This window comes from Macaca mulatta, chromosome 5, assembly GCF_049350105.2.
Source record: "Macaca mulatta isolate MMU2019108-1 chromosome 5, T2T-MMU8v2.0, whole genome shotgun sequence".
Classification (NCBI taxonomy): domain Eukaryota; kingdom Metazoa; phylum Chordata; class Mammalia; order Primates; family Cercopithecidae; genus Macaca; species Macaca mulatta.
The window spans coordinates 37367903-37394659 of NC_133410.1; the positions used below are offsets into that span (position 1 = coordinate 37367903).

The 26757-nt window shown below is 44.2% G+C and overlaps 1 long non-coding RNA gene across 1 annotated transcript; it reads left to right on the plus strand.

Moving 5' to 3' along the window:
• Positions 1–1892: 1892 nt before the first annotated feature.
• LOC144341139 (uncharacterized) lies at positions 1893–26640 on the plus strand. The gene is made up of 3 exons (XR_013417809.1): positions 1893–2999; positions 24392–24523; positions 26482–26640. It is a non-coding gene; the product is annotated as an uncharacterized LOC144341139 (long non-coding RNA).
• The last annotated feature ends 117 nt before the right edge of the window (positions 26641–26757 follow it).

The following is a 26757-nucleotide window of genomic DNA, read 5'->3' on the forward strand; positions in this document are numbered from 1 at the left end:
TTGGATAATTTGAAATTGATAACAAAATATTTAAAAGATTGTTCTTAGTGTTTAGGCTTCATAGATATCTCTCTTAATATCTGTAAAAATAACCATATAACTGTCTTAGTTGTAAACCTTAGTAGTAAAGTGTTTAGATTTCTACCATGAGATGTATGTTTATTAATAAATTTTGTGCATGAGTAAATTGTATTCTAGAAGTTTTGAATGAGGTTAAAATACAATGTTTAAAAATATTAATGATAAAATTCCTATTCAGTATTTTTAAGAATAATGAGCATTTCATTACTGTAAATGCTTTAAAACTGTGATTAGTAATTCAGATGTCAGTTACAAGTTCAGCTTAGTTTTATGGTTGCTTTTAATGCACTGACTTTCAAAATTTAGTAACTCTAAATGGAAGAAGAACACAACTAGTCACATTAAGTCATAATTACTTATTCTTTTTTCTTCATCAGTTATGCAAAGGTTTTTGTGGAAATCTGAGTAATGAATTTCCATCTTCTCTCACGGCAGATGACACAAATGTATAAAGGGTTTTATACTTTTTAACCGAAGACTTTAAAACACCGAAACCCTTCATTTGGAAAGTTTTGAACAAATTATAAAAGCAGTTTCCAGAATTGTTTGAGTAACACCCTCACATGATTTTTGGCCAAAACATGACCTAACCCATAGAAACACTTCCAAACCCTTTTCTGAAAAGCACTTTCTAGCACTTCCTCCATCATCTTTTCCTGGGCCCACCCCGCTTGGAGCCTCTGTTCTGAATAATCATGGTAGGGACAGAGGTAGCAAGTTCTAGTCTAAGGCCTTTGGCCACATGGCTACCTGCTCACCTGCATGGTCCTGTTGTAGACACCATCTCGCGCCCAGCCCTTCCCTGCAGTGCCACCGAAGACTCGTGGTTCTGAGCCTGCAAAGTGCTTGGCTGAGAAGACAGAGAGGAACTGAACAGTGTGTGTGAAGAATGGAGGCTGTGAATCACTCCTTGTGAATCACGGCATTTTATTACTGCAGTGCCCTTTCCTTAGACCCACTGAAGACAGCCTGGACAACCTGGCATGGCCAAGGGGTGGGGGGACAGCTTTGTTACATCCTTTTTCCCAGTCATTTGCCTGCTTTCCTCACTCTTCTGACTACATCTTCCTGCCCTTGTTTTTCTTATTCCATATTTGGATCGATGTTGACCAATTTGGGGTGTCTCCTTTCTGCTCTTCCAGAAATCTTTTCTTTCTAAACCCTGTAACTATATTTCTAATCTCTTCCAACTGTTGGAAGAGGTGACTCTGATTACTGTTAAACTTGGGCTTTGGCTCTCAGCACCCTACAGGGTGACCTCCTGAGGTGCCATCTTGGGGAAACTGTGCAGATGGTGAAGTAGCACATTAGGGAAATAGAGGCAAGTTTGCATGCGGGTCTGCTTAATGATACCGAATGCCTATCTCTGCTTGGTACTTCTTACCAAGGAGGGCATAATCTATTTCCTTTCTTTGAAATAAGTGACATCAAATTTACTCCTAAATTTCATATGCTCAAGTCATCTAAATGGGTTGGTTATTAGAAAGGATATTAGCTTTTTCACTCTGGATCTGTCTCTCTTCACTATAGCTGTACTGTCTTTGCACAGTGTGGTTTCACCTGCCTGCCTCTCCATATCCAGCTCAGTGAGCATGACGTCTCCCCTGCTTTCACTCTCCAGCCCTCAACTATGTACCAAGCCTTGTTCTAGGTCCTGAGACGACAAAGTAAGTATCTGCCATCGTTGCACTTTTATTCTAGTGAGGGAGATAGGTAATTGGAATAAGTAAACAAAAAATCAATCATGAGGTGGGGGCTGCCTACCTAGAATGTTCAGAGAAGACTCAGCTGAGGAGCTGGTATTCAAGTGAGACTGGGAAGGAACCAGCTAACAGAGGAGTTGGGTGAGAGTGTTCTGGGTGACTTAATATTAGAAGGTGGAAGAGTCCCTTCCAAATGACAAATGATTCTATCCTAGCTTTGAGTCTTGAGCCAAGACCTTAAAAAAAACCCAAACCCACTGCTGTGGTCTGAATGTTGATGTTGCCCCATCCCCCCTCAATTCATGTGTTCAAATATAATATCCAATGTGATAGAATTAAGAGGCAAGGCATTTGGGAAATGATTAAGTCATGAGGGCTCTACACTCATGAATGGGATCAGTGCACTTAGAAGCTGGAGGGAGCTACCTTGCCCTTCTACCATGTGAAGACACAGCAAGAAGGTGCCATCTTTCTATGAGGAACAGTCCCTCACCAGACACCACATCTGCTGGTGCCTCGATTTTGGACTTCCCAGCTTCCAGAAGTGTTGTTTATAAATTATCCAGTCTGAGTAGCCCAAACAAACTAACCCACTCAGCACCCACTTAACACCATGTCTCTTTCAGATGGCAAGAAAATACCAATATTTTCAAGATAAATGTTCCATTACTGTATAGTCCAATAAGTATAAATGATAAATTCTTGGCTTGATCCACTGACAGTTTTAATGGACACAAGGGAATCTGCTATTCTTAACTTAGCATTAAACTGCAAGGAAGAATGAGTTGGTGAAATGGACATTGTAGTGGGCACCCGGCAGGGGGTGACCTTGTTATCTCAGTTTATGATGATGTCCCCTGCAGATCTGACAGCCAGTGGACACAGCCCTGTCAATTTCCTGCCGTTATCATCTGCAAAGGGAAACTGGGCATTGGGAAGACATTCCTTAAGGTTGAGGAAAAAATTAGGTGTGATTTCATGGCATGAGAGCCTAAAAGAGACTTTGTGAAATTCTACAAAAGTAAATCCTGACTGTTCAAATTGCATTCCAGGGTACTCAGAAAATCTGAGCAAAAAAAGAAAAAAAATTGCTCAACTGCTATTGCTATTTTTTTGGAATGAGGTGACAATGGTGGAAAGAGGCACTGGAAATGGGAAGACAGAGATCTTTGAAGAATTACAGAGCCAGCCAAACTTCCCAGTTTATTTAATGAGGTAGGAAGTGGATGACGTAAGTTATGGTTCATTGAGCCCAATGAAACGCTTGTCTGCATGGATCATGAGGATATCCTTGCAGTCCTCCCTTTAATGCTCAGTGCCTTCTTTAAGAAAGCCCCAGAACTTTTCAAGTATTTCTCCCAAATAATGTTTGTTTTTAATCCGATGTCAACTGTGTAATTGAACATGTGACCCTATTTTAACTTGACATTTCCAGAACACTCAAAACCAAATTGGTGGCCCTCCCATTAGCAAATGTGCAGGCATTTGGTTCTGACTCATTTTGACCCTCTCCGATTCTACTTCATTCCAGTTATTTCATGCTTTCTTAAATCTTTAATATCCTTGTAAATCACTGTAAAACATTTGGGGAACAAGATGGAGCCAGGTAAATATAAATAGAAGCAACATCTCACGGCTAAAAGCACAGGCCCTGGAGTCAGCTGGAATCTGACCCTGATTTCTTGTCTGTAAAATGGAAATAACAGCTATTTCATAGGATTATTGTGCTAATATTTATGACAGGCACGGAGTACTGTGGCAGACACCAAGTTAACAAGCAATAAATGTTATCATTACTTATGATGACTTGAACTAAATCAGTTATGTGAGCTTGAGACTGGCCCCAGGCAAAATTCCTCAACAGTGCAAACATTTAAAATAGGTGATTCCTTAAGATCATGTCATGCTAGCCCAATGTAATTTTATGTTTCTGAAAGTACAGTGACCATATAGAAGATGGGAAGCTGTAGGAAAATATACCTTGAGGTCAGCAAAGCTTTTGACTACCTCTCACAATACCTTAAATAAAGGCTTATTATAACTTAAATGAGTTAAAGTGATATGAGCAGTAGGAGAGTTCGATTGTGTTGATTTAATAAAACCAGAAAGACCTCTAGGAGGTGGTTCTCAGTCCCGGTTGCACAACAGAATCAACCAGAGAGATTTTTTAAAGTACCAGGGCCCAAGGGTACTCCAGGCTAACACACACACACTGTGGGGGAGGGCCTGGGTGGTTTTTTGTTTTTAAGTTCCCCAGTGAATTTAAAGTTTAGGATTGAAAAATGCTGTGCTGGATAATGGATTGTGGTGAGCCTAAAAAGGAGGGGTCTCACTGACTGAGGTTTTTTCCTTAGCCAGCCGGGTGCACATGTGTATCATGAGATCTGTATGAGGCCCTAGGGACCATGCTCTTGGATGCATGGATGCCACCGACTAAATGCAATGAATGACAGACAGGACCTTGATTGATGTTGACAAGCTGGCCAGATGACCTGATTCCAGCAAGATGCACTTTTAAATGTCAGGTTCTAAATGTATGTATAGGGCAGTGGGTCTCAGGGTGTAGGCCCTAGACCAATAGCCTCAGCATCTTCTGAAACTTGTTAGAATTGTGTTAATGGGCTCTACCAACCTACTAATTCAAAAACTCTGGAGGGTGGAGTCAACAGTCTTTTTTCACAAGCTCTCCATGGGATTCTGATGTGTGCTAAAGTTTAAGAACCACTCACATAGGAAGGAGAATCCCACTGGACAAGTACAGAATCTGAGACATCTCATTAGCAACAGCGGTAACTGAAGAGCGAGTCTGTTTATTCTTGTTCTGTAGTTCTGCTTTATTCTCACTTTCCCACTGCGATGAAGACCTCATACTTGGCAGATCACGTCACTTGCTTATCTCTGTGTTCCACAGTCATCGTATAAAATTGTTTACTGAAAATCTGAGTAATTCCAGAGACTCTTAAATAGTGAGAAATGTTGAGTTTAGAGTATAATGACACAGTAATAAGAACAGCAGTTGCCATATGCCAGGCACCGTTGTGAGCCCCTTAGACAAATATTAACTCATTGAATGAGGAAAGACATGGTCATGGTTATTCGTTGGGAAGTAAGTGTTGATGTGTGGGCTCATTTAGCTTCCAATGCTTTTGATAGGTCACTAGGAGTTCTGTGTGTCTGAGAATCTTTTTGATAAGTAGTAAAATATTAACTAGTAAATACTAAAAATGAATGATCCCTTAGTTGCTCTGCCCTCCCAGTATCCCCCAACCCCAAAAAAGGCAGTTGAGAGGAGGAAGAAAAATCTGCCTCCACACATGGAGGGAACAAGAGAAGGTAAAGAAGTTAGGGGAGACTGTGCCAGGAGAGCTCACCCAGGTCCAGGGCATGGGACAGGCATGTACCCATCTCAGAACACACGTGGGAAATGAGGTGCCCAGGGTGGTAGAGCACAGATACTTCCCCCTCCTCCAGCTTCTGGGGAACTTGCAGGTCATTCATCTACAAAGGGAGGCATAAACCGGAGAGATGAAGACAACTTACGGGGTTTAAGAACGAGTTGCTTGGGGACCAGTCAAAAGTTATCTGAAAGAGCTGTCATGACTTAAGGCACCTTTCCCAACTGAATGTGGGAAAAGCGGTCTGACTACTGCAAAATGCCTAGCCTAGATTTTTCTGTGGTTCTGGCCAGCCTTAGCCCTCCCTGTTTCCTAGACTGGGGAGCTCTGAGGCACGCCATTTCAAGGATTTTGCTCCTCTGAGAGATTAAAAATATGTTAGCATGTGTTAAGGATGCCAAGAAATCCTACAGTTTAAAAAAAAAAACAAAAAAAAAACCCCAAAAACCAACAACCTAGTTTCCACCTTTCAATATGTGGTCTTTCTAAAATATTTCTTTCCTTGATATGTTGCATGTGCTAAAAACTTGCACACACAACAGAAACATACAAAACAAAGTTTTCCAAAGTCCCCTCAACCTATATCCTACTTCCCAAAACTAATCACTTAGCAGTTTCTTATCTCTTCCTCCAAAAACTGATAGGCATACTACAGGATGAATTGATATGCATATTACAGGATGTATGTGTGTGTGTGTTTATACAGATACTCTTTTTTTCACATAAATGATAACACTATACACACTAATTGGTTACCTTGCTCTTTAAAAAATATCTTGGGAATATTTTCATATCAGTACATGTAGACAATGATAGAAATAATAGTTCACACTCATAAAGAGATAACTAATGAATGAGCTAAATACTGATGAATACTGTGTATGTTTCATTTAATCCTCAAAACTATAGGACAGGTACCATTATTATCCTAATTTATAGTTGGGGAAGCCATCTAAAGAGGTCATGCCTACTGCCCAAGGCCACCAAGTCCAGCAGTTCAGACTCAAGAGCCCATACTCTTGACCACTGCACTATACAAATCCACTCCACTCTTCTTTTTTTTTTTTTTTTTTTTTTGAGATAGAGTCTCACTCTGTCGCCAGGCTGGAGTGCAGTAGCATGATCTTAGCTCACTGCAGCCTCCACCTCCCAGGTTCAAGAGATTCTCCTGCTTCAGCCTCCCGAGTAGTTGGGACTACAGGCCCGCACCACCATGCCCAGCTAATTTTTGTATTTTTAGTGGAGACAGGGTCTCACCATATTGGCCAGGATGGTCTCGATCTCTTGACCTCGTGAACTGCCCTCCTCGACCTCCCAAAGTGCTGGGATTACAGACGTGAGCCACCATGCTCAGCCCACTCACTCTTTTTAACAACTGAACGTAATATTTCTGTGCTTGGATGCACTACAACGTATTGAACCAGGTTCACATTGATGGACATTTGAGTTTATCTGCCTTGAGCATATTTGCACATAATACCTTTATGAATCTGTAAATGTATCTGAAAGATAAATTCAGTGAATCACAGCAGCAAAGCGCACAAACTGAAGTCCTGATCCCCATCCCGTCAGATCAACCCTGTCCCCCACAGATCTCCATGTTGGTCAATGGCACTGTCATTCACTCAGATGCTTAGTTGACCCCTTCCTTTTTTTCATATCCTACATCTAGTCCATCAAACACATCCTTTCTACATCTGCTCAGTCTGTTCTTCACACAGCATCCAGAGTGGATCTTTCAAAACAAATCATGTCACTCCCCTGCTTTAACCAAACTCTAGTGGTTTCCCATCACATTAAAACAAAGTCTTAAGTACTTATGAGGCCCTGAAAGGCTGGCAGTTGTTGGGATGCAGTTTAAGCTTCTGTGCAGTCACTCAAAATAGAGTTGCTCAAACAAAATGCAATTTCTCTATCCTTTACTAGCAGTGCAGAGGGCAGGTGGGCCATTTGGAATGGAGAGCGGTTCTGTTCTACAAGGCCAACTGAAGACCCAGGTTCCTTCTGTCTTGTTGCTCCTCCAACCTCCAGGGCAGTAGTTCTCAACTAGGGGTAATTTTGTCTCCTGGGGTACATTTGACAATGTCTGGAGACATTTTTGCTTTTAACAACTGGGGAACGAAGAAGGGTATGTGTTAGTGTCATCTAGTGGGTAGAGGCCAGAGATGGCTGCTAAACATCCTACAATACTTTGAACAGCCCCCATAACAAGGAATCATGGGTCCAAAATGTCAGTATTGCTGATGTTGAGCAACCCTGCTCTCAGGCAGTGGTTTTGAAGCTTGAGTCCCTTGGAAGGTTTCTGAAAATACAGATGGCTGGGCCCCACCCCCAAGGTTTCTGATTCAGTAGTTCTGGAAGGGGGCCTGAAAATTTGCATTTTGGTAAGTTTCCAGAAGATGCTGAGTATGCAGGTCTAGGTACCACACTTTCTCTAAGAAACTCTGCCCTGGAAACTTTGCCTTGTCCACAGGGAAGAAATAGGTTCACCAGCACCAGCTCTTTGCTCTGCCTGTGAGAAAGGATAAAAGCGATGGGAACATTGCCCATTGCCCATTTTATAAATACAGAACCAAGAAATAGCAGAAACCATTTCCATCCATGGTCCATTAGCATGAACTTACTGATGGAGCCACACCCAGTGGCACAAGAGGCTGGGAGATAGGGTCTCAATGTGAGCCCCCACAAAGATGGTGGGGGGTTTGGCAGGGTGTGGTGGCTCATGCCTGTAATCCCAGCACTTTGGAAGGCTGAGGCTGGTGGATCACCTGAGGTCAGGAGTTCGAGACCAGCCTGGCCAACATGGTGAAACCCTGCCTCTACTAAAAATACAAAAATTAGGCATGGTGGTGGGCGCCTGTAGTCCCAGCTACTTGGGAGGCGGAGGCAGGAGAATCACCTGAACCTGGGAGGCAGAGGTTGCAGTAAGCCAAGATCGCGCCATTGCACTCTGTTTCCAGCGTAGAAAACAGAGCGAGACTCCATCTCGGAAAAAACAAACCAAAAAAAAAAAAGATGAGGGGATTTTATTACAAAGGGAAGAAGGGAACGTGGATATCAGAGACAGTTCAGTCTCTACTGAAAGGCTCTGCAAGATCTGCCCCCACCCCTCCTTGCTCTCAGACGTTGCTTCCTACCTCTCCTCCTCACTTACTGCAACTCTCTGGCCTCTGCTCTGCTGACAACCCGCATGCTCCCTCTCAGGGCATCTGCACTCATTGCTCCGTCTGCTTTGGAAGCTCCCATCCCGGTCAGCCATTTGGTTTGTTTCCTCACTTCACTGTGGTCTCACCTTGTCTAACAGGCAGCCCCTGCCCCCTCTGCCCTGTAGTCTCTATCCGGCCCTGTCTATACTAATTACTGCTCTCTGACAGTAGACTCCATGTTTGGTTGCTTGTCTGTCTGTCCCTCTGCCACAGGAAAGTAAGATTTGTGAGGAAAAGGTCTTACTTCCTCACTGTTGTTATATCTTGGGCAACACTTGGACATGAGGCAATCAGATATTCACTAAACAGATGAAAGTGCCTCTTTCATTTTTGACAGACGCTGCCAGATTGCCCTTCGAATAGACTGGTGCTTAGAATGTAAATCCATGAGCCTGCTCAACCCTCATTAATATGAAATATTTTCTTTGAGCTTCTTGTGCCCAGTGTGGTTGCAAATAGGCCTTGCAGGCCTGGAACATTCATCACTTGCCTTTGCCTTGCTGGGGTGGCCTCATCTCCCCAGGTTCCTTGGAGCTGCACTTCCCAGCTGGGATGTGAGCCAGAGGAAACAAGGGGGACTGGCTGCAAATCCCCCACCTCTCAGAGGAGTGTGTGATGGTTACACCCATTTAACGTGATAGCCCAATCAAGGGAGAGGCCATAGATTCATCTGATTTAGCCCCACCAGAAAAAAATCTTATCCTTATCTAAACTATCTTGACTTACAAGATTCTTAATGGCTCAAAAGTGCTTTATCAGCTCAAGCTGATCTAAGAAAATAAACATTTCATAATTGTGATAATACAAGTGGCTCCAGACGAACGAACAGCTCAATCCTGATGGATGGTTCTTATAAATAAACCAGGCAATCACACACTGCAGAAATAACTAGAATTTCTATGACTTCACGGGGAGCCAAATGGAAATGCCCTTGCCAAGTGAATGCTAAAGTCATCCCATAGTCAAAATGTGGTCAGGCGCTAAGCGTGAGCCAAAACATTTTGCTCCAGCTAGAGCCATTCCTCAAGTGGAACCCAGTTAACTTGGGCCCTCAAATTGAATTTTTATGCTTTGATTTTTAGGGAAAGGGAACACACTATAACAAAATATTGCACATAGAAAGGGTCTGATTAAAACCAAACAGAAACAAGATACCAGCGGCCAGCAGCAGGCTGGAAATCGGGTTTGACTCAGTGGCTTACATGTTGCATGTCTACAGACTACGTCATCTGGACTCTTAGCGCCTTGCAGCCCAGCAGGGTCCTGGATGATTAAAAGCAGGCCCAGGCATTGGTCCATGAGACAGAGATTTTCAGCATCACTGGTGAAAATAAAAATAGTTTCCTCTTAACCAGAAAAGGTCAGCTATCAGAAGAACCTCATTTCCTTAGCATTTTAATTTTTGACATTTTATGGTGATAAGAAGAAACAAATTATTTTTCAAGGCAGTGCATTCTAACAATATCTCTGGAAAATTATATCTTCTGAGGCCAGGCATCCATGTGGTCTTTTTTTGGTGGACATAATAGTAGCCCAGACAAAACCAGGGAGGCCCAGCTTTACCTGCTGGCTCAATTCTGAGACAACTGGTACCTCCCTGAGAACAGGGCTTCGCTCAAGACAGGTTGGCCAGGCTTATTTGGTTCAGGCTATCTCCATACATTCCCCTGGAGCAAATGTCGTGATTTCTCCTATTGCCCAGACTCCAAATCCTCTTGGTAACTAGCTTGGTGATTGTATTATTCTCTTTTCACACTGCTATAAAGATACTATCTGAGACTGGGTAATTTATAAAGGAAAGAGGTTTTATTGACTCACAGTTCTACATGACTGGGGAGGCCTCATGAAACTTACAATCGTGGCAGAAGATGAAGGAGAAGCAAAGGCACGTCTTACATGGTGGCAGGTGACACAGCAAGTATGAGCAAGAGCAGGGAAAACTGCCTTATAAAACAATCAGGTCTCCAGAGAACTCACTCACTACCACAAGAACAGCATCGGGGGAAAAGCCCCCATGATTCAATCACTTCCCCTTAGGTCTCTCCCTAGACATGTGGGGATTATGGGGATTACAGTTCAAGATGAGATTTGGGTGGGGACACAGCCAAACCGTATCAGTGGTCTGCGCATTATTGGCAGTCAACAGGGAGGAGTGAACACCTGGGAAAGGTAGCCAATTCCAGGCTTAGGAAGGCTCCAAAACTGTTCCAGAAATGGAAACAGCCACCCCGGCAAGGTGGGGACGTGCAAGAAACCTGGCTTCAGGACTGGTAGGTACCAGCCACAAAGTCACATCTTGGCCCTTTCCAGGGTTTTCCAGAAAGTTCTAGCATTCTGTGCACAAGGCAGGAATCATAATCCTGTGATTTAGTGGGGCTGAGTGCGGCTGCTACCACAAACACCTCATTAGTCAGGAAGTGCCTCCGTGTTCACTGGTAGGATCAGAATTGAACTCAAAGCACCAAAAGAAAATATTTTTTGTGTAGTAAGTTTGGAAACTATTTCTCATATGCAGAGGTCCACCAAGCATTCAAAGGCCACAAACCCAAAAATACTACAGACACTTTGGAAGCCTAGGAAGCTTTCCCAGTTCGTGAGACTGCATGACAAGGCTGCCAGTGTTCCTACAGCTGGTGGCCCCAAGAGTCTCCCCTTTTATTATTATTTTTTTCTGTTTCTTACCCCATCAGATCCCTTTCCCTGGGAGGCTCCTTTCAGAAGCTTCACTACATCTGTGAGAGCTTGGAGGGGAGTGAAGACATCAACCTTCTCTGACAGAGAGGTTTCAAAGCAGAGCTGTCAGTGTTCCAGTGTCCTGCAGTTATTTGCAGGCAAATGCTGCTTGTGTTTTATTCACAGTAGCCAAAATGCATCCCCACCCCAAGACTAACATGCAAACATGAAGGGACTGCCTAGAAGACCAGAGAGAAGTGCAGTGATTTGAGCCTGGATCCCACTTGTGTTAGTCTGTTCTTGCATTGCTATAACAAAATACCTGAAACTAGATAATTTATCAACTCAAGAGGTTTAATTGGCTCACAGTTCTGCAGGCTGTACAAGCATGGAGCTGACATCAGCACAGCTTCTGGTAGAATTTTGGAGAGCTTTTACTTGTGGAGGAAAGCAAAGCAGGAGCAGGCACATCACAAGGCAAGAGAGAGAAGAAGGAGGTCACAGGTTCTTTTAAACAACCAGATCTAGTGTGAACTGAGCAAGAACTCTCTCATCACCAATGGGATGGCACTAAGCCATTCATGAGGGATCTGCTCCTGTGATCCAATACCTCCCATGAGACCCCACCTCCAACATTGGAGGTCACATTTCAATGAAAGATTTAGAGAGGACAAACATCTAAACCATAGCACCACTTTTCCTAGCTTCAACCTCCGATTGCAGTTTCTCCTGCCAGGCTTCTCAGACTGGCCCGCATATGGAATACTGCTCTCCCTACCTCCTTAACAACTCTACCCATGTCTGAAACACAGAGCAGTAAGTGTTAAAAGATACAAGCTCAAGTAAATGCTCTAGGATTGTGCCGTCTAATGTGGTAGCCACTCACCACGGGAGTGACTGAGCTCTGGCAGTGTAGCTAATCCAAATTGAGATGCCCTGTAAGTATAAAACATACACCAGATTTAGAATAGTTTGTATAAAAAAGAATGTAAAATATTTTATTAATGCTTATATTGATTACACTTATTTTTGGTACATTGTGTTGCGTAGACTATAGTACGTCTTAGTCCATTTTCTGTTGCTGTAACAGAATACCACAGACTGGGTAATTTATAAAGAAAACACATGTGTTTGGCTCATGGCCTGGAGGCTGGGAAGTCCAATGGCATGGTGACACCTTCTAGTGAGGGCTTTTGTACTGTGTCATGGTAGAGGGCGTCACATGGCAAGGCTGCAAGAGCATGCCTGTCAGCTCCCTCTTCCTATAAAGCTGCTACTGTCATTGGTGGGGGTCCCCACCCTCATGACCTGGTCCAATCCTAATCACCTTCCAAAGGACCCACCTTGAAATAACTTACGAATTTGGCATTTCGTTTCTCACACATAAAATTTGGGGGACATATTTAAACCATAGCATAGCATTAAACTTAACTTCACCTTCTTTGTTTTTACTTTTTTTTTTTGAGATGGAGTCTCACTCTGTCACCAGGCTGGAGTGCAGTGGTGTGATCTTGGCTCACTGCAACCTCCACCTCCCAGATTCAAGCGATTCTCCTGCCTCAGCCTCCCGAGTAGCTGGGACTGCAGGCATGCGCCACCACACCCACCTAATTTCTGTATTTTCAGTAGAGACAGCGTTTCACTATGTTGGCCAGGATGGACTCCATCTCCTGACCTCGTGATCTGCCCACCTCAGCCTCTCAAAGTTCTGGGATTACAGGTGTGAGCCACCACGCCTAGCCTGTTTTTACTTTTATTCCTGTGGCTACCAGAAAACTTAAAATGATATGTGTGCTTCACACTTTATTTCCATTGGATGGCATTGCTTTAGAAGTGCTAGAAGAAACACCCATGTGGTCTAAGGGTCAGGAGAATTCCCGGAGAGGGGACACTGGGGCTGTGCTGAGACAGGAGGGGGGGATTTCATCAGAGGATGAGAGGAGGGTTTTAGGGCTTTCGTTTGGGGAGAAACTGCCTCAACTCGCTAGCAGACCAGCTCAGCTGGGACAGCAGGAGGTGAGTCGGGTTTTATCAGGTTCATATTTCAAATGACTTGCTAGCTCAAGCCAACTTTTCATTCTGCCACTGCACATCAGGGGCAGGAAATGGAAAGTCGAGATGCAATATGTCTCCAAGCCCCTTTGGCCCTCCAGGAGGAAGGGAACTGTTTGTCCTGCAAGTCACTGGTACAGACAGTAGCCGACATAGAGACAGGTTTGCATTTCAGCACAAGGTCGTATAGTAGCAGCTGCCATTTCAATGCTGCAGAAATATCTTAAGCACTCACTGTCTCTTCAATGTGCTCAAAAATTCCAGCCGGCTACTTTGATTACAGCCTGTATCTCACAAACAAGGAAATACAGTCTCTGAGGGGTTACTGACAGCCATAAAGCCACATCGGATAAAAGAGGAAATCAGGATGTGCCCTCCGCACCCCTGCTTCTGCACTCAAGACCACCGTGGGCCACTTTGTGCCAACTTCTACTTGGCCCCAGGGCCCCACCCCAGCTGCCTGCCCCAGCCAACCCCACATCTGGCTGCTGGTCATTCTGCTCTGACTTGCACTGCCCGGTGAGTGCTCCTGGACTCTGCTGGCTGCTCCTAAGCCAACAGGTACAGCCCGAGTCCGGGCCCAGCACGCAGCCCTGCGCCATGGTCTGTGGAATAGAAGGGAAGCATTCAGAAGCTGCTCCCGGAGCTCTCTGCTGGCCAGGGAAGCTGAGCCTGGGGGAAAGGGCCAGCCGCCCCATTTCCCTGTGGTTTTGCATCCTCCCTTCCCCTGCAGTGGCCCCGGGTCCCCTACGGCTCTGTGTCTGCTCCAGGGAGCTCTGGGCTTGTTGGGTCTTTGCCTTTTGTCCAGTCCTCCGTTTCACCGGGCAGGTTCCATCTGGCATTTAGATATTATAAATAGCTGCAAGTGAGGGTGTGACTTGGGTGGAGACCTGGAGCCTGTACTCCACCCTGAAAAGGAAAAAAAAAAAAGCTTATTTAATTCATTTCTGTACTTGGAAGCCTCTAGCTATTTAGAATGCCAATTAGGCAGCAGCTGCTGGGGTTTTTTTTTTTTCTTTCCCTATCCCAAGATGGCCTGTCTGATTTTCTGTGCCTGTTGACTTAAGCTCTTACAGGAGATTGGGTGGGGCGGGCGTGGCGGGCCCACAGCTGCTTTGAACGTGGCCTGGCTGAGCTTTGCTGACTTTCGGTAAGAGCCTGGGGGGTAGGGGTGGGTGAAGGGCCACAGAAGGGCCCAGCTCTTCCCTGCTACTTCCAAGATGCAGGAGTTTGGGGTAAGAGGAATGATGTGTCCCTGAGGGAGGGGAGCCCAGCTGATTGGTGACTGAGGAAGTCCCCAAATCGGTGCTCTTAACAGATACCCCGCAGGGAAGGTGCTAGGGCTCTTGGCTCCTGCAGAACTTGGGCCTCTACAGGACTCATCTGGCATCAACTGCAGTTTGTATGTGCTCTAAGCCACTATTTCCTTGTCAGTGTGGTGATTCCAGTCCCTGCCCAGAGCTCAGGGTGGGTTTTGCGGTGCCTGAGCCTGGCATACTGTAAGACTTACAGACATTAGCTCTCATCGGCTTCTGTATTCGCTTGACACACACAGCCAGATGACCCTCAAATAACAATTCCTGAATGGTTGAATGCAATTTATAGAAAGACCAACATAAATTGAAGGGCCTCTAGTTATTAGCCAAATATTAATATCTAAGATGATATTTTTTAAAGTGAAAGCATTGCATCATAAAATGTAAATTGTATGTTATTGCATAATTTTTGAAACATCACAAAGCAAATGACTGCAACAATTTGAAAAGCCATGTAAGTAGATATTTCAGGAGGCAACAATAAGAAACATCCCTACACTCACCCTCAGGGGTCATGGCCATTATTAAAACAGCATGATGTGCGGCCTTCGGGCTCTTTTTCTATGGGTATATTAATTTGTACTTGCATATACATGGGACAGAGGCTCTGATGCTGTTAGTGAGGTTTGTAAGGAGTGATGGCGCTTTTGTCCCTGTGGTTCTTTGGGTATCATTGATGTGGCCTGGGGCTTGTGTGACAGATGGGAGAGATGGAACTGGGGGTGCACTGGTCCTGTGGAGAGATAGGGATGACAAGGAAAGTAAAGCAATGTCACGGCCTTTGTCCTTAACCTGCCTGGGAACCCAGTTTGAGTTTTCACGGGTGAGAGAGGTAAGGCCCACAGGCTAAAGAAACTGGTTCTATGAAAGACTTTGTGAGCGTCTGGGCACAGATGATCCTGCTTTAGGACCAAATGACAAGATGAGTCAGGGAAGGGATTGGTGTTGGCACCATCACCTGCGGTGACAATGGGTTTCTTTGAAAATTTGTTTAATGGGCTACTGACTGCAAACGAACAAAATGGAGAACAGTGGCAGATTCTTGTGGTTGAGGCACTAACCTCCCTTTGAGACTGCTGGGAAAAAAAGGAAGATTTTAAAGAAAGACTCGGGTTCTGCTGTTTGGGGAGCTCAGAGTCATTGGAATTTGGGTATAAATATAAATATGATGCTCTCATTAAACAAATATTGAGTCATTTATTTTATAATAACTTATTGTTTGGTTATGAAGATGAAAACATTGATTTAAATTATGTTCATAGAGTCCATTCCATCATTTACTGAACAACAATAAGATAAGATTCAAAGGAATTCCACAGTATTCGTCAGATTCTATCAGTTGTAGGACACTTCAAGTGTACAATGACGGCTGGTTGCCCTTTATTTCTCCAAATTCCATCCTTCCTTGGCATGATGGAAAAGGAAAATGAACATGAGGCCCACCTAGTGCAGCGTTTTAGATCTAATTTGGTACCCAATTGAGGAAACAATCTGAACTTCACAAATCCCAAGTCGGCAACCATGCCAGCACCCAGGATGAACTAAGGCTTTGTCATCTCTCTTGGGCCATTCAGTGTTGAGAACACCTGAGGCTGTGTAACTTCTAAAGAAAAGAAGTTATATGGTGCATGACTTAGCAAGCTCTGTAAGAAACATGGCACCAACCCTTGCCTCTGATGAGGTCCTCAGGCTGCTTCCCTTCATGGCAGAAGGCAGAGCGGAGCCAGCATGTGCAAAGGCCACATAGCAAGAGAGGAAGCAAGGGGAGGGAGGTGCAGGCTCTTTTTAACAACCAGCCCTCGAGGGAACTAAAAGAATGAGAATTCGCTCACCAACCTCCCCCAGTGAGAGCATCAACCTACCCACAAGAGACCTGTCCCCATAACCCAAACACCCTATCTGGCCCACCTCCAATACTGGAGATCAAGTTTCAACATGAGATTTGGAGGGGATAAGCATCCAAACTATAGCACCCCCCTTCAGGAGCTGGGCATGTAACACTCATGAGAAGGTCAAGTGCAAGCCACACCCCTGGGAAGAGGCACACCCTCTTATGTAATGCAACAGCCACAGTCTCTGGACTTCATTCCCATCTCATATCCAGAGTTTAAGTGCAGCAGAGGAGTAAAAGCTGACTCTAGAAGCGAAGTGCTTTCCAGGTGTTAATACTGCTTTGCAGAACGCCTTGGGAGAGCTCAATTGTACATTACATTCCTTCTGAAACAGTTCTGTGTGTCATGCTCCCGAGAGAGTATCTGATGAGACAAACTTACTGCTGCCAGGTGCTGTAGGAATCCCTGTCTTCAGACAGGACCTTGCCTTGGGTCCTCCATGGCCTGTGAAAGTCTTCAAAGGTCTAACCTCTTGTTCTCTCTTTGATGTGCCTCCCTCTCCCCAACTTGAGTGAGTCTCACTATATCCCCAGAACACCACTCAATTTCCTCTTCTTTGTAGACTGAGTCTTTATTACCAGATGTCAAGGTGTTTTATACCGAAGCATCAACGTCACCTTTTCAGACAGATGGTCTTTTAAAACCCCAAGGAAGGGAACAGTATGGAAAAGCTGTATCTACAGGGAGGTGATTTTATTCTTAACTTATGTTTTTCTTCATTAGATGCCAAAGAAATACTTCTTGAACTCATGATCTCCACTGCTACCATATTGGTTCAGGCCACCATTCTCTTTGGGCTGGACCAGTGCAATCTTTTTCAATGGTTTGATTTGCTTCCAGCCCTTCTCCAACCATTCTCATTCAGGTGATCTAAACACACACACACACACACACACACACACACACACACACACACACACACCCCTCCCCACCACTGCTGAACTCCACCTACTTTCAGTCCTGCAGTGACATTGGCTGTCTTTCAGATTCCCAAATCTGCACAAACCCATTCCTTCCTCTGTCAGAACCTTTGCCTGGACTGTTTCTCCTCCCTTTCCTTCTTCCTCTGAAATTGACTTCTTTAACTTCAGATCTCAGCTCAAGCATCACTTCCTGTAAAAGCTCCAGGCTAGAACAAACTCCAGGCTAGAATAATTTCCTTGCAATATGTTCTTTTAACACTTGGTAGTTTCTTTCCATATCATTGATCAGAATGAGTGCTTCTATATTTTTCTGGGTGACTATTTGATTAATGTCTGTCTCTTCACTAGATTCTAAGTGACATGAGAATAAGGACCATGCCCATTTTGGTCACCATTATATCCTTAATACCTAGCACAGAGCCCAACACAAAAATGCTTTATTAATAAATATTTGCCAAATACTTGTACTTGAATAGATACGTAAACTTGGCTCCCACGAGTTTATCATCAACTAGGAGGGAAAAAGATTGCTATTTATTCCCCAAAGCCGTTTTCAAGTGTCATCCTCATCGTGAGGTTTCCCTGTGCGATCCCCTTTCCTCCTCTCCACCCCTGGGCAGAATAAACCTCTTCCGGCACAGGCCCCAGCATGCTCTGTGTTCCTTAGCATTCCCTTCCTGGTCTTTTGGAAGAAGACTGGTCTGACTTCATCCAAACCTTTCAACTGGACAGCTCCACCTGGATACGTGCATCAGTTTCTTAGGGCTGTCATTATAAAGTACCAGAAACTGGATGACTTTAAATAACAATTCACTGTCTCACAGTTCAGGAGGTTAGAAGTCTGAAATTGGAATTCAGGCAGGGCCATGCCCCCTCTGAAGCCTATAGGGGAGAATCCTTCCTGGCATCTTCTAGCTTCTGAAGTTTACTGCCAATCTTTGATATTTCTTGGCCTATAGGTGTATCACTCCAATCTCTGCCTCCATGATCACGTGACTGTCTTCTTATAAGGACACCAGTCATATTAAGGCCCATACTACTCCAGGAGGACCTCAGTTTTACAAAATATATCTGCAACTCCTCTATTTCCAAATAAGGTCACATCTTGAGACACTGAGGTTGTGACTTGAATACTTCTTTTGGGAGGACACAGTTCAACCCATAACAATACCCAGCGGGTAACCCAAACTCACTGGATCTCAAATTGGCCTCCATGTCTTTTCCCCGGACTCACTCATTTTCCTGTATTCCTTGTCCTGATTGGGGGCACTGGGTCCTAAAGCAGAAACTTGGAAGTCATTCTATTCTCCTTCTTTTATATCTACATAGTCATGATGTTCTAACGACTATCTCTTTTACAGTTCTCATATTCATTCCCCAAATCCCTATTTTAGTTTCTTCATCATTTTTAACCTGGACAACTGTAAGAATCAAACTAGTTTTTCTATCTCTTGTTTCAACCCCCTCCAACTTATTCTCCGCGTTGCTGCATGAGACTTTTTTTTTTTTTTTGAGTTGGAGTCTCACTCTATTGCCCAGGCTGGAGTGCAATGACACAGTCTCGGCTTACTGCAACCTCTGCCTCCCAGGTTCAAGTGACTCTCTCACTTCAGGCTCCCAAGTAGCTGGGACCACAGGCACCCACCACCACGCTTACCTAATTTTTGTATTTTTAGTAGAGACAGGGTTTCGACATGTTAACCAGGGTGGTCTTGAATTCCTGAACTCAGGTGATCCGCCCACCTCAGCCTCCCAAAGTTCTGGGATTACAGGCGTGAGCCACCACGCCTGGCTGAGACATTTTTAAAACACCAGTATTACCATGATACCACGTTTAGAACTCTTCTCAAGCTCTGTTCTGCACATAAGGTGGTCCACATTCCTATGCATAGCACATGAGATTTCATCATCTCATCCCTACTTTTCCGAACTCCTCTTTTGACACTTCCTCTTGCAGTCATTGTGAAGCATTCATTGTGAAGCATTCATTGTGAAGCATTCCAGTCATTGTGAAGCATTCACAGTTCCCTGAACCCAGGAAACTGTTTCATGCTTTGTACTTGTAGCAGAGACATTTATTACTCACAGAATAGCCATGTGTTCCTGTACATTTCGCAACCCCGGAAGGCATGTGATTAGTTCTGACCAACGGGCTGTGGATGAAAATTATATGTATCACCTCTGAGCTGAAGCACTGAAGAGCCAGTGTGCTAAATTCCAGCTGTTTTTTGTTTTCCTGCAATGCCATCTTACAAACCACATGTTCCAGGTGGTACAGCTGGACCCACTAGCCTGGGTCCCTAAGTGACTATGTGGAGCAGGGCCCTGCTCCTTACTCCTCCTGCCCAGCTGACCTGATTAGACATGCGACCTGAGTGAGAAATAAACTTCAGCTATCTGCAGCTACGAAGGCTTCAGGGTCATTTTATTACCAAACCATAACCTAGGCTTTCCTGACTCATGCTTTTGTACAGCACTTTGTACAAACTGTTCCCTCTGCCTGACATGACCCCCTTCAGCTGCCTGGGAAAGTCTTACTGATTGTTCCAGCCCCATTGATCTTCTCTTCTGTGAAACTGATCTGAGTCATTACAAAAGAAAGCGAACTACTTCCTCCTGTGCTCCCACGGCACCTTGGATACAATGCTGACATCATCCTCATCACTGGTTATCACAACAATTTAATATCCATCAATTCATATGGTACTAGATGGTGGGTGCATTGAGGGCAGGGACTGTGTGTCATCCAGCTATCAAATTTGTATCTCCAGCACCTCACAGAAGGATTTGCATACAGAGGGTACCCAATCCAATGAATGAATGAATAGAAAACTGACTAAATGTAATCTGTACAGAATAGGCTTTTGACTGAGAGTGATGGGGGAGGTCTGGATCATAGAGTGAAAACACTGTATGGGACTCTATAGTTTGCAGATGTTAGAAGGCAATAATTGCCATTTTGAGCTTATGTTGAATTCAGAGTAATATTGGCCTGTATAATGTGTATTACTATAGAAAATAAAATTTTCATTCATACAATCAGGAAGGTGATTCTTCAAAGATGTCTAAAAATTAATTATGACTCATGAGTGGGTGCATGAGAGTGGAATCAGCATAGGTCCTGTTAGTGGTAAGTGTTTATTTAGGAAACAACACTGCACGTGTGTAACAGCCAGAATAACAATCAAATTAAAATCACGTGTAATTGGAACGTTACGAAAAGGTGGAAAGGACACTGTGAACAAAATGCAACTCTATCTATCTATCATCTATCTATCTATCTATCTATCTATCTATCTATCTATCATCATCATTATCTGTCTGTCTATCTATCTATCTATCATCTATCAGTTTATCTACCTACCTATCTATATACCTATCATCTATCGGTTTATCTATCTACCTATTTATCTACCTATTATCTATCGACCTATCTATCATCTACCTATATCTATTGATTTATATATCTACCTATCTATCACTATCAGTCTATTATCTATCTATCCATCATCTATCTATTATCTATCATCTACCTATCTATTATCTATCATCTATTTATTATCTATCATCTATCTGTCTATCTATCTATTATCTATCTACCTATCATCTATCTGTTTATCTTCTACCTACCTATCTATCTACCTATCATCTATCTACCTATCTGTCATCTATCTACCTATCTTCTATCAATTTATCTATCTACCTATCTATCATCTATCAATCTATTATCTAGCTATCCATCATCTGTCTATTATCTATCATCTAGCTATTATCTATCTATCATCTATTTATCTATTATCTATCATCTATCTACCTATCTACCTATTATCTATCTATCTATCTATCTATCTATCTATCTATCTACTATCATCACCTGTAAATCCATGAGAGCAGTAGGGGCGGACCTAAGTTTTGTGGGGCCTCTCATTGCCTCTTTAAATTCTACTGGGTAGGGGCAGCATTCCTCTACCCCTGCTGATGACTTGGGTAGACCAGTGATCTCAAGGTCACATTCAGACAATAAAATATCCTTTGAGTTGCAGAAAATGGCCTCCATTCAGATTTTAGCATTCCAAGTCCCAGGTAATAGTTAAAACTTCAGAAATAATTTAGCTTTAAATCTTCTTTCCTTCCCTGGCTGGGACCTGTCTCACCCAGGAGGTCTGCTGTGGGAAGGGGTCGTGGCTCTCTTCCTTTCCCCTCCCTCTGCTCACCTCCTTCCCTTTGTTTGCTGCTATTTCCTTCCATTCCTGGAATGAAGCCCAGAAAGGGGAGAGGGATGAGGATAAAACAGCTCTCATGTGGCTGGGCGGCCTAAGCCCTTTGGGCCGGACAGCTGGCCTCCCTGCAGCAGCCTGGCTGATGATTAAAGCTGACCCTGCCAGGAGCTCCACAAAGGCCTCCAGCTGGCTACTCTCTCCTGTGCTTCCCTTGACCCAGGCCGAAGCATCTCTGTCCCTCCAGGTGGTCTCCTGTGATTCTTTCCCCAGCTCCTGGGATTCTGGAGGTGCCGCGTCCAGTCCCTCTGCTGAGGTCTGTAGTCCACGCCTTTAGGCTCCAAGACCACTCCACACTACCCCACACCTGCTTCTTTTCCCACGGGGCCCTCATCTGGTCTTGGGACATGCCCCTCGCTCTGCCACCATAGTATTCATCGGTTAAAATATTCTGGCACTGTCCTATGTCCTTTGCATTTATTACCTAATTAATAATGCTCACAACCAGGAAGGTACATTTGGCAGGCCATATCCATGGGTATTTCCTCTAAAATTTCTGTCCCTGGTTTTGCCATCACAAAACACTGCGTGCACATTTCATTTGTCATTGATTTTGGCTGCAGAAACAGGAATCAGGAGATTGAGGCTTTATCTTGGCTTGACCATGAACTCACTGTGAGGCTTATGGCAAGTCAGCCATATCTCCGGGCCTCAGTTTCCACAGCAATAAAATAGGGAAGTGGAATGGGCTCATCCTCACAAGATTCCTTTTATTTCTTTTTCTGAGACAGAGTCTCACACTGTTGCCTGAGCTAGAGTGCAGTGACGCGATCTTGGCTCACTGAAACCTCTGCCTCTCGGGTTCAGGCGATTCTCCTGCCTCAGCCTCTCAAGTAGCTGGGATTACAGGTTCCTGTCACCACGCCCAGATAATATTTTGCATTTTTAGTAGAGACGGGGGTTGCAGCATGCTGGCCAGGCTCGTCTCAAACTCCTGACCTCGTGATTCACCCACCTTGGCCTCCCAAAGTGCTGGGATTACAGGTGTGAGCCATGGCACCGGGCCCCAAGGTTCCTTTTCACAGTAAAACTCGATGATTTAAGAAATAATTCTAGGATAAAGAAATGCATGTAGGCGTTTGGGGATAGGAGGAGAAAGATTAGTTAGGATGTGGGGCATGGATAACCTTGGCAGTCCAGACACAAGTAACCCTTAAAGGTCCTAAGCGTCTTTCAACTTTGAACAAACTTAAATATGGATCTAGGATGCCTTGGAATCTAGGGCTTTGTCAATTGCTTCTTTCACAATTCTAATGAGAAATCTCATTAAAAAGAGAGGTTTCAGTCCATGGTTTTAAGAATCTTAAAAACATTTGTCCGCCTGACTCATTAACTCCACTACCAGAAATAGATTCTAAGAAATAATCAGAAGCTTACACAAAGGTTTGTGTATAAGACAGTGAGTCACCGCAATCTTTAGAGTAGTAAAAAGTAGAAACAACTCCCTTTGTTCCATCTCTGCTCACATAACACCTCCTTAGAGAGGGTCTTGACCTGGGCAAATCAAGTGGCCCCTCTCTTCTTACCGTGCCTTTATTTGTTATGTCATAACACGATCACCATGTGATTAAGTAGATATTTATTTGTTAAGGTGTTTGCTTGCTTTCTCACAACTAGGATGTCAGCCCCATGAGAGCAGTAGGAGAAGATCCAAGTTTTGTGTGACCCGAAGCACATAAAAATTTGAGGCCTGTTTTAAGAAAAACTTTTTTTTTTTTTTTTTGAGACAGATTCTCACTCTATTGCCCAGGCTGGAGTGCAGTGGTGCGATCTCGGCTCACTGCAACCTCCGCCTTATGGGTTCAAGCGATTCTGCCTCAGCCTCCCGAGTAGCTGGGATGACAGGCATGTGCCACCACGCCTGGGGTAATTTTTGTATTTTTGGTACAGATGGGTTTTGCCATGTTGGCCAGGCTGGTCTCAAACTCCGGGTCTCAAGTGATTAACCCTCCTTGGCCTCCCAAAGTGCTGGAATTACAGACGTGAGCCACCGCGCCCAGTCTACAGTTTCTTTTTCCCAAATTAAAAGTTGTATTTATTTCACGTTAGTCTACTTATTTTTATTTATTTATTTTTTTTAAATTGACAAATGATAATGAATACAGTTTTTCTACTTGGGCCTTTTTCAGTGCATTCTACTGCCTTCTAGCAACACTGCTAGAAATTGGGCAGGTGAGTTATTTACTGTCAGGCCTGAGCGGTGCTGTGTGACTTTCTTCTGGCTGTTCCTGATGCTTCGTAATATGAACAATGGCTATGAGTCTGGTACTGTGCTAAGTGCTTTCCATGAAATAATTTACTTGGTCCTTACCTTTCGAGTAGATAGTTGTATTATCTCCACTTTATGATGAACGAATCGAGGCATGGAAAGTGTAAGCAACCCACCTAAGTAAGTGTGAGGGCTGGGATGTGGACACGGGAAGGCTGGTCCCATAACTGACTTTCCCGGCCACCATGCTCTGTTCTTGTCTTGCTACATCCGCTCCCTTCCTCTCCTGCAGATCCCTTCAATTCCCCTCCATCATGAATAGGCCAATAGGAGCACCCAATGGTTATAAATAAAAAGAGGTTCCTTCCTCTCTCTCTCAATTGTTCCACATTTATGTCTATTTGGTATCTTCATGGGATATTAAGGACTCCGGCATTTGAGGAATGTCCTTTGATACCAATCAGTCCGGCATCTTTTTGGGAACACTGGGCACACTGGAGAGAGACCTGGACTGGGAGCCAGTCATCTAGTTTCCAGTCCTGGCTCTGCCACAGGTGTGCGTGTGTCCTTGATCATGGTACTCCCATTCGTCAGTGCAGGGATGGATGACCTCTAGGATTCCTCATAGCCTTAAAGTCTGTGATATAATTCTTTCCTTCCTCAGCCCAGTATCTGTCCTATGGCGCTGCTGGCCTGCCTTTCCCCCAGGAAGCCCAGGAGCGGGAATCAGTTCCCTCTTTGGAGTCCGAGAGGAGCATTACGTGGTTTTGCTGATTTCGAGAGGCAAAAGGAGAAGGTGAGGAAAGTCAGGCTCTCTGGTCTCCTAGTTGGTGCTGCCATCCGCAGGCTCAAATGTCTCCCTGAAATGCAGATGGAAATGAAGCAAGGTGAAAGGGTAAGCGTGGGAGCAGAGCAGCTTCTAGGCTTAAAGAGGAACTTAAACCCAACTGACTCACCAGGGAAGTGGTTGTTGACCTCAAATCCTAGTTGACTTGCGAGTTGGTAGCTTGTTCTTTGAGAGACCTAGATGAATTTAGCTCCAGTGCCCATGAACTTCTGTCATTCATGGCAAAAAGAAGTAGCCTCCAAAAGAGCGACTGAACAAGAAGAATTTGAGGATGCATGAATTAATAAATGAAGGCTATGGCAATTCTTTTTCTGTGAATGCCTTGGGCAATCAGACAGAAAAGACACTCAGCTCTCCAGGATGGCTTAGACGGGTCTCCCCAGCACCACTCCTTGTTGAACTGATGGTGGCTGAAACATGCCAGGGTACAGGGGTCTTTGGGAAGCCTTTGATCCTGGCTGTCTGCTAAACTCAAACTTTCCCTCCTTCCTGATTTTACCATAGTCTTCCTTCTGTAAATTACTTGCACATGGCTGATACAGTTTCAGTTCTGGGCTAACAAAATGGCAGCCAGAAACCATTCAGTCATAAGATGAGCAGTGACAGAAAAAAACAGGGGAGAGATAAAACCTTAAGCTGTAAGCAGGGCGGGCCTCTGCCAAATAAAGATGTTTATTGCTCTTCTGCTTTCTCAACAAAATTATAAGACTGAATGCCTTGATTTATGTGGCTCAGCAGATGTTCTCACTGCCACAAATCTATTAGCTCCTTGCCTCCTCCGTTGAGTGGGTGGTGCAAAAATAAAATCTGCAAGGAAGAAGCTGGCAATGACAGGGAAGGAAGTGAGGGGCCTCTGAGAGATTAGGAGCTGAGACACGACCCAGAAATAAAAGAAAAGGAGAATCTGAAGGAACAAGTCTTCACGGTTCCTGTTCAATGAACTTTTCTCTAAGAAGAGAGAAAATTTGCACAGCCACAAATTATTGCAATTCAGAGAGCCAAGTATTGAGTTGAAAACATAGTTTATGTAGGGAGGTGTCTTACATTGAGGCTGCCATAACAAAATCTCATAGACTGGGTGGCTCACGAACAACAGAAATTTATTTCTTACACTTCTGGAGGCTGGGGAGTCCAAGATCAAGGCTGGCGGATTTGAGGTCTGGCTTCCTGGTTCATAGATGGCCTCTTCTTTCTGTGTCCTCACGTGATAGAAAGGGTGAGGACCTCTCTGGGGTCTCTTTCATGAGAACACTAACCCCATTCATGAGGACTCTACTCTCATGATCTAATCACCTCCCAAAGGCCCCACCTTCTAAGACCATCACCTTGGGGGTTAGGATTCCAACATATGAATCTGGGGGGAACACAGGCACTTAAACCATAGCAAGAGGCATTCACAGTATTGATGGCCCAAATCTCTCACCCAAAGAAAGTTGTCCAACACCTTTGAGAAAATTTCAATGACATAGGTCCTCCGATGCCACCACTTTCTCTCATTTTTCTCTCCATATTGGCTGCGTGTCTATTACCCGTTCAATTCAGGCTGGCCATCCAGAACCTTCCCCACTAGATAATATCTCCACCTTAAATTAAAAGCAGTCTCCTTCCTACTTGTTCAGAGCCCTGGTGTTAGGATGGTTGCGGAAGATTGTTAAAATGGCAGCACAACGTGGAGATTTCCTGGGGATTTCAATCACCCAGTTCCCCCTACCCTTCCTGACAAAGGTTAATCATGAGGGGAATGAAAACAACACACAATCTTATGAGCAGTGAAGGATAGGTTGGATGGAACCCACAGAGGCCGGCTGAGATTTCAATTTCCTTAGTATAATGAAAACTGCATTTCCATTCACTGCTGCAGTAGAAATTATTTACCAATGGCCACCTGTGATATCATTGTCCCGTAGGTTATGTGGTGTGGACTGACTCTGCCAGGGATGGCTACCGAAGCCTCTGTTCATTATCCCCCTCCTTGAAGCCCTGGGGATGCTGCCCGTGAGCAAAGGCAGTGCTTTTGTGCGCATGAAAAAGGAGGAGCCATTTCATAATATCATGGTGATTTTAAACATGATTCCTTCTCCCATTTTTCTATGACCTTTCCTTGCTTGATTTGAATTTATGATTTTCTGCATGTGTTTCAGATGCCAGATATCATCAATAAGAATAAATTACAAACTTATTTT